We start from the raw sequence: 9013 nt of genomic DNA, 5'->3' as shown, positions 1-9013 counted from the left end.
AATTTGGGGGATTTTAATTTAGGGTTCTGGCGTGGTAGTTGAAAGGGTGGAGCTCAGAGGGGATGAACTTTTTTGAGTTCTCCGGCGTGGGGAGGGGGGGTTTGGTTGTCGGCGGTAGGGAGGGGAGGGATTTTCGAGAGAGAAATAGAGTTTGCAAATTGCGGGAATGGTGTCTAGGTTGCGTCGTCGGTGTGGGCTGGCTAGCTTGGGTTGCTGGCGCGATTCTTCAGGGATGGTCGCCGCGGCGGTGGGGAATGGCTGGAGGCGGGGATCTGGTAGTGGCAGTGACAGACGGTGGTTGGGGCTGGGTCATGGTGGGTGGGTTTTTTTTTTTTTTTTTTTTTTTTAAGTCTTTTATTAAGTAATTAATTTACTAATTTAATAAGCAACCAATCATAAGCCACCACGTGGCATAATTAGCCTTAATGACTAACGGAGTTAACTGCCTTTAGTCATTGATGGCACTCAGTGAATTTTTTAAAAACTCGGTGGCATTTGGTGAATTCTGAAAAGTCCGATGGCATTTGGTGAATTTTTAAAGTGCTCAGTGGCATTTGGTGAAATGGCCGTAAATTAAATTAAATAGAGTAGAGTTGATTTGGGGCCAAACCCTCAAACAGTTCTACCTTTCACTCCTTGGCTTAAGAACAGAACCACAAGTAAAGTATGGACTCCTTGGAGTGCTTGAAGAAGGAATTTTGAAAGAAGAAGGGTAGGCTAGTGTTTAGGCTAGAGCATAGAAGAGAGAAAAATAGAAAATTAATTGATGCCTCGTACATCAGAAAATGAGGGGGTATTTATAGAAAAAATGTGCTGAGGGAACACACGGAACCCTAAAATGATAAAAACCCTAAAAAAGTATCCCGCGACACGGCAAAGTGTACCGTGACACGGGAAATCCCAGCGTCAGACGGGAAACATTCCCGTGACACGGTGCACATTTTGTGTGACGCGAGAAATATTTAGTGAATGGGGGAGAAAACACGATAAGGGTTTACGCAGAATGGACACGGAAATTCCCGTATCACAGCAAGTTTCCCGTGTCACGGGAAATCCCACCGTCAGACGGGAATGATTATCGTGACACGGTGGGTTCCTGCTGTGGCGCGGGAATTTTCAGCCCGCTTTTTCGTCTAAATACATTTTTAACCCTAATTTCGTTCAGCGTTTTAAGTGCCGATTGATAATTTCGGGCCATTTTCTGATTTTTTTATTATTTGGGCTAAAATAAATAAAAAGTTTGGGCCAAAATAAATAATAAAACAGTAAAATAAAAAAAAAGGTTTGGGCTAAAATTAAATAATAAGTTTGGGCTGAAATTAAAACTATGCTTTGACCAAACATCAAGACTAATCCATGGACTATTCAAAAATTGAATTTAATCAAATACGATTTTTTAAGCACTATCGAGATTAAATACTGAACCGATTAATAGTGGCGGTGAAAGGTTTTTCATCATCGGGTTTGGTTTTGGGGAGACATTTTTAGGTGTCTACAGGAGGCTATTTATAAAGAAAATCAGACGGATATGATAAAAAACAAATCAGACTTTCGGAAAGAATAAAACACGACTACAGCGCCAAACACGCTCCTGTCCCCAGACGACAAAGCTGTCGCCTGACGCCAGGCGACAGACATGTCGTATGGCGCTGCAAACCAGTTTTCCACTCGTTTTCTTATTTTGATAAAATTTAAGCGTACGAGAGGGTAACATTGTATTTTCCTTAAAAACACTTTTTTTATTCCAATTAAAACTCTAAAAAGTCAATTAAAGTCAATTTATCAATGATAATCAAATTAGGATTCAAAAGAACCTTCTAGAAGATTCTACAAGACTATAATCATTCCTAATCACATTAGGAACGATAAATCATAATAGGCCCTCCTCTAGATCATTGGGCCGCATATAAATATCAAACCGGGCCCAATTTAGTAATTTGGCCATAACTTCCTCATTATTCATCGGAATTGAGCTTATAATATATCGTTGGAAAGCTCTTCGAACCTGACTCAACTACACTATTATCGGACCCTTGTCATGGACCAAACCATACTGGATTGGTTGTTTTCTTAAAATAGGCTTTGAAGAATAGAGAGAAAGAAAAGAAATAAAACTAACCGCAACACTAGACTTTCCACACTTTCACTTCATTCGATTATGATTTAACGTGAAAGGCACTCATCACTGGGTTTGGTTTTGGGGAGACACAAATGGGTGTCTACAGAAGCCCCCACTTTGACTGAGTTTGGAGAAACGCAAGTTTCGAAAACAAAAGTCAAAGTCGCGATAGGGACGGAGAATGATTCAGAACGTTCTGCGATCCTAAATCATTCTTGTAACGATGATACCTGCAAACTAGCATTAGTTAAACAGATAAGAGAGTTAAGAAACGCGTATCTTGCATTGTCGAGCACCCGTCTTTGAAGAGTAACCGATTTGTTGTGTTGCATTTACTGTTGTTGACAACCTTCTACAAGCTAGGGAACGCCATCTTGCTGTTTGTTTTGACGATCTTCCGCAAGCTAGAGAATACCGTCTGAAGACTGCTACGCCTGTAACTGCCTCCAATTCCGCCGTGATAAACTTCTGCAAGCTAGAGAATTCCATCGAAGATTGCTTTGCCTGAAACGATCTTCTAGCGCTTTGTGACCTTCTTCCACAAGCCAGGGAACACGATCGAAGATTTCTTCGCCTGAAACTATCTTCATTTGTTGCGATAATACCCTAAAGAGTACCACCGAAAACCAACGCCCGTCGATCCTTTTTGCTTTTTCTATGCCAGTGCGTCAGCGCTTTACTGCTTGAACCAGTATGTCGGGGCCTTTGCGTATGGACCATTATGTCGGTGCCTTTGTGTTGTATGAACCATTAAGTCGGTGCCTTTGTAGTGAGCCAACGTTTAGGCGCTTTAAGCTAAGTGAGACGATCATTTATTAGGTCGATCACTTAATGTGATTGTAACCGAGCCGATTACTAAATCATGTCAAATTGCTTATAGAGGCTAACTGGCGTACCAAGGAACCCAAATTGCTGCACAAGGTCAAAATAACCGCTCTGAGTGGCTTCAAATTCTGTCGCCGTTGCAACGTCGCTGGCGCCACATTTTTGCTCTGTCGCTAGACGCTGCACTCTGTCGCCTGACAAAAAAACTGTCATTTTGCGCTAGAATCGGGATTTCCGTATAAATCCCTCTTCTTCGTCATTTTGCTGCTGCTGCTCTTTTCTTCTTCGAAACTCGCCGTAAAGTTCGAATTGCTCTAATTTGCTCGTTCATCAACCAAATTTGCTCAAATTTGTTGCAAATGAAACCTTTGTTCATCTAGATTCTTGATCTATCTAATTTTATTCCAAACTCACTCGAATTTTGATGAATTTAGCAAGTGTTTGTTCACGAATTTTATGAAAATTCAAAACTTATATTGCTTTATTTTCTTTTCTTGTCAAATTTTATGCCATAAAATTTCTAAATTATGCTTTTATATTGCCTTGGAAGTATTTTAAGACTTGTTTGACTCAATTTGGTGAAGAAACAAACAATTCACCATTGTTGGACCTCTTAAGGTCGGGAAAACAATGTGGCTCGTTCTTGATGTTTTTGCTAGCAATTCTTGTCCTATTTGTCACAATAATTATCATAGTATTGCAAGAAATTGTTTGGATGCTTGAAAAATGCCATATGTTCTTTCGTGCTCTGTTTTAGTACTACGTACTCTGTTTTTGCGAATATAATAATATCATGCGGCCAGGCGAACCTTAGATACTATATAAACTTAATTTTTATCAATTTTACTCAATGTAGTATGAATAGACAACGAGGTTCGGGTTCATGGTCCCGAGACACGCGACAGGAGCATGAGCCCGTTGAGGAGGACGCCGACCCGTCCACTTCTCTTGGTCCTTTCCCTGAGTGGGATGAGTGGCCATTGTACTTTGCCCCCGACCACAACATTTCTGAGAGGGTCCGTCGTGGGATCACTTCTGGTAGGATGCGTTGCCACGGCTCGGGCAACGACACCCTATGAAAGCTGTATAAGACGTTTTTCAGCGTTGACGAGGGTTTGCAGCTATTCTGGGAGTCTTGTGGGCTAACGACCCTATTTTAGGCCACGCAGGCCATGAGCTCTTTTGACGGAGGTCACCGCGTGGTTTTTGCTCTGGTGGAGTTCTTCTGGGACACCACCAACATTTTTCACTTCCCTTGGGGTGAGATGATGGTCACCCCAGCCGACTTCAGTCTCATCTCGGGACTGGAGTTTAGTTCAACTACGCTGCCGTTCGACAACACCATCAGAGTCTACTCTCCTGAGGTTGATGAGATGTTGGGTCGGATTGCTGTTCGGGCCCGTGCTGAGGTGGAGTCATCACAATTCAGAACCTAGTTCATTCGCCGGTCTACTCTGGCGGCAGCTTTTGAGGATGATGCGACCATCGGAGAGCAGCGGGTGCGCATCTTTGCGCTTATTTTGCTGTTAAGGACGTTTTCCCCTAACAAGGGTAGTAGGGCGCTGCTTTACTACCTTCCTGCTGTCCGCTATCTTCATTTAATCAGGACTTATGACAGGGCCAGCTTTGCCTATGCCGACTTTCTACGTGCGTTGCGAGACTCCTGTCGACACCGGTCTTACACGGAAGACATTGCTCTATCTGGCTTCTGGAGAGTCGTAGAGGTATACTTTATCTCCTATAAAGTTAGCTCTAAGATTTTTGTTAGCACTTGCTGATATCTTTTGTCTTTTGTAGATCTGGTTCTACGAGTACTTTCCCTCACTCGCGCCGGCGAGGCCGTCGCCATGCGAGTTTCCTGTTGGCGCTTGCTGGGGAGGCCGCTACATCCGGGCGATTACTTCCCATGTTCAAGAGCAGATCCTCTCGGTATGATCTTTTGAATAGCTAACATTTTTGCATTGCTTTTGGGTAGATCCTTATCTCATAGGCATTCTTTGCAGGAGCCTGAGGTGCTATACCAGCCATGGGGCAGTTTGGTTATTCCTGGGCTGGTTGCGCACTATATTGCAGAGTGTCGCTACTTCCTAGGGATATACGGGGCGGCGGCGTACCTAGGAGAGAGAGTTGATATTCAGCACTCTTCGAAGATTCATGTCGTCCCTACTCCTCGTCACATCACATGTTCAATGACATGAGGCTGCTTAGCATGTCGGAGAGGTCGCCTGCTGGTACCCCTTGGCGATCTCATGCGGTCCTAGGGCGGTGCTACGATGAGGAGTTGCTGTCGTTGTTAGCTCCGACCCCTGTTCTGTCTACGGAGGCGGCAGTATGATTTTTGTATCTTTTACCTTTTGCTAAGTAGCCCCTAAGTGATATGTTATTCACTTTGATTTTCTTTTTTGTCAGGTTGGGCCTACCGAGTTTGTGCCCCTCGTATGTCCATCCATTACCAGGGGACATATGGGCCTATCGAGGAGATGATTCCTCCGGCTCCTAAGGATCAACACTTTGTGGAGCGGTCGATTCCTCGCCACCAGACTCGAGTGAGTTATTTACTTGCTATTTGTTCATATCTATCTTGTATTGTTACTGATTTTATTTCTTTGACAATTCTCGCGCGAGGTGGTTACGGCGATGGCGAGGTGCATAGATGCCTTCCGGAGCCAGCTCGTGCGGATGAGGAACGTGGCTACCTGTCGTCGCGGCGACGCTGTTCAGGAGGTAGCTTTTTCTCTTTATTTCTGCATTGTTATATTTCTATTTTGATTCCTTCTAGTACCTGGACGAGACCTGAGGTTTAGAGAGAGCCGGCTAGGTCTTGCTCGAGACGTCGACGCAATAGCTCTAGCGATCGGGGTGGTCTGCCCGGACCAAGGCGGTAGAGGGCTCGGGCTCTTCATCTGAGGGTGCACATGCTGGGCTGGTTGGCCAGGGAGAGGCCACTTTGGCTCCGAGAGGTGGTGGGACGTACGAGGTCGACTCATCGTCACAGCAGCCTCTGCAGCCTCAGCCTCTGCTGATTCATCCACAGGACGACCTTGGGTGGACGGGTCATGAGCTGAGTTTTCCTCCTTCTGGAGAGACTGGAGCTAGAGCTGGTGGGGAGCATACTCCTTGTTCTGCGCAGTTCTTTGACATGATGAACATCCTTTATCATCTGCGTCCTCCAGCACCGTAGTTGTACCTGTGTTTGTCATTTTTTATGTCTTGTATAGGACTCTGCCTGATTGACTCACTTGTTAGACATATTTGTATATACATGCTATTGCATTTATTTTTCATTTTTATGTGCATATGTGTGTGTGCAAAAAATTGTGAGAAAATTGTGATTAATTTTGCGCAAAAATTTCCGTCATTTTTATTACTAGTGGAGGGTATCCGACTTTCTCCCCCAAAAGAAAAAATAAAAAATAAATTGGACTTGCAACAAACCTAAAATTAAATTAGGTCTGAATAAATTCAAAAAAGAAAAATTGATGGAAAATATATGAAATTAATATGTAAGGGTATTTGTAGAAAGGGTAAAATCGTAAAGTCATTGTACGAATTCGAATCATAGCCAGAAAAACGCGGTTTGTATAGTTCGTTGATAAAACGTTGTAGTGCCACGTGTCACCACACGTTTTGTGCTAGCGCTAGGCGTTGCTACTATCGCCAGGCGACAGGGTCGTCGTTTGGCGCTGCAGTGCGCTGACTCCGAATCCTTTTTGGAATAAAACTGCATCGATGTTGTGCATAAATGGCCCCCTAATCTGCCGAATTTCTTCATAATTTCAACAGATTAATCATAGTCTTAGCTTCTCAAACATAATCATGTCTTTAGTTACTAAGAGTTTTACCAATTTCACTCGTGAATGGTGTCGATCTTTAACTGCTAAAGAGAGAAAAGAACTTGAATTTTTTCACATGGGAGGTATTTATGGTGTTAAGGGGGTAGATCTTGATATAAATTTTTTTTCATACCGCCTTAGAATATTAGGACACAGATACTCATTGTTTTAAACTAGGGTGTGATGAAATTAGCCCTTTACCGGAAGAATTTGGTGCTATTTTAGGCTTCCCTTCATTAGATCTTGCGGTAATCCCTAGAATAAATAAATATTATTATAAAGATTTCGAGTGCTTCTTTAATTTAAGAGACAAAGATCTAACAAACATTGTAGATGGTAGTATAGTTAATTTAAAAGAATTTGCACGCCATTACTTTGATAGATCCTATTCTGAATCTTTTCATGTTTATAGAAGAAGGGCTTTTCTGTTTTGCATGCTTAACAAATATCTTTCACTAGAGGGTCAAGCAATTATATTAACTGTTTTGGAGCAGATTGAATCTGGAAGAAATCCAATGCCATTAATTGTTGGAGAGACTATGCTTATTCTTAATGAATTGAAGAGAAATCCAAAAGCACCTTTTCGGGGCTCTCCAATTTTATTACACATAGAATAATAATATTTTTCAATTACAGAATTCAAAAACATATTTTTGTTTAGTAATATTAATTATTTTGCATTGAATTTTTGCAGATATGGCTAATGGAGAGGCTTGAATTAATTAGTCCTCCTGACAATATTGAAAAATATACTCCAAATTGCTTGGTGAGGCGAAAGAAACGCTTCTCTAAGATGGGGCACCATGAGTGGAATAAAGTTTTCGCTTCTTGCAACTTTGCAATCAAGTGGATCATCCCTTGGTAGAAAATAGAGAAGATGGTTGGTGTCAACAAGCAACCTTTCTGCCGTCTTCCAAGCTTAACCAAGATGACTTTTTATTATCCCTGCAGGGTAAAAAGACAGTATGACCTACTTCAAACAATTCCTTCTGGGGAATTTCGTCGTCCCTATGAATTCCTTGTGTCATAAGAAGTAGAGAAATTTGATGCATATTGGAGCGCTAGACCTTTATGGGAAGTGATTACCCACAAGGTTCCTCCTTCCTTACTCAATGATGTAAAGAGGTGACTTCTTAAGAAGCCTTCAAAGGACATGAAGAAAAATTAGAGTAAAACCAATGTGAAGAATCGTCTAGGTGACAAAGTGATTCCTGTTAAGGAACGCTTGGGTGAAAAGATTGAATTCAAAACACTTATGATGCCTAAAAAGAAAGACTCTACAAAGGATAAAGGGAAAAGAAAAGCTGACACTCTAGAGAATAAGGTTTGTGCAGAAAAGAAACATGGAGTCCTAGCTAAGGGAGAAACCATTTACTCTAAGATTGAATGTAGGTCCTCTAAAGGATGCCTACTAGCTAAAGTCATGGACGATGAAGAGGATTCAAATAAAAATTAAAAAAGAACAAAGAAAGAAAAGAAAGATTGAAGCATTGCTTAACTTCCAATTTATTAGACTTAGTTTTTAAATTTAAAGTTAATTTGTTTTATTAAGCTTTTATTTAATTTCCATCAATAATGTAATTTTTATTTTATTTTATTAATGAAATTTCAGCTTTTTAATTAAATTAACTTCTTTAAATTTAAATTATTAAAGCAATATAAACAAAAAATTTTATTTTCCAGAATTTTTTCGAGTACGGAAGTAAAAAATTTTCTAAAAAACACCGAAATTTGCCCGGTTACTCCCAGAAGAGCGGCACCGCCGTTTTGCGGCAATCGCCAGACGTTGTCGTCTGTCATCCGGCGACAGGCGCTGTCGCCTTGCGCTGCAGTCTGTCAGCCGACGACAGACTTCTCTCTGTGACGCTACTATTCCGTCGAATTTCTGTTATTTCTGGGATGCGAGGTTTGCGAGAATTAAAGTGGCCGCACCCTGTAAAAGGTTTCCTACGTATCCTTTCCTAAGGAATCAGGCCAAATGTAGCTCTGTTGAGTATCCTACTCAAGTAATTATGGGTAGTACTTTTTAAGTTGGTCAAGATTTGTCATGTTCGAGAGTTCATTGTCATCCATGTCAGTTAGTTTTGCTGCACCTCCTGACAGGATTGTTTTGACAATATAGGGTCAGGACCAATTAGGCCTAAATTTGCTTCTTGGATCAAAAACATTTTTCCTTAATGCTTTTAACACCAAGCCTCCTACTTTGATGTTTCTTGTCTTGACCTTCTTATTAAAA

Source organism: Chenopodium album, chromosome 7 (assembly GCF_948465745.1).
Source record: "Chenopodium album chromosome 7, dcCheAlbu1.1, whole genome shotgun sequence".
Classification (NCBI taxonomy): Eukaryota; Viridiplantae; Streptophyta; class Magnoliopsida; order Caryophyllales; family Amaranthaceae; genus Chenopodium; species Chenopodium album.
Note: the sequence above shows the minus strand (reverse complement) of the source record.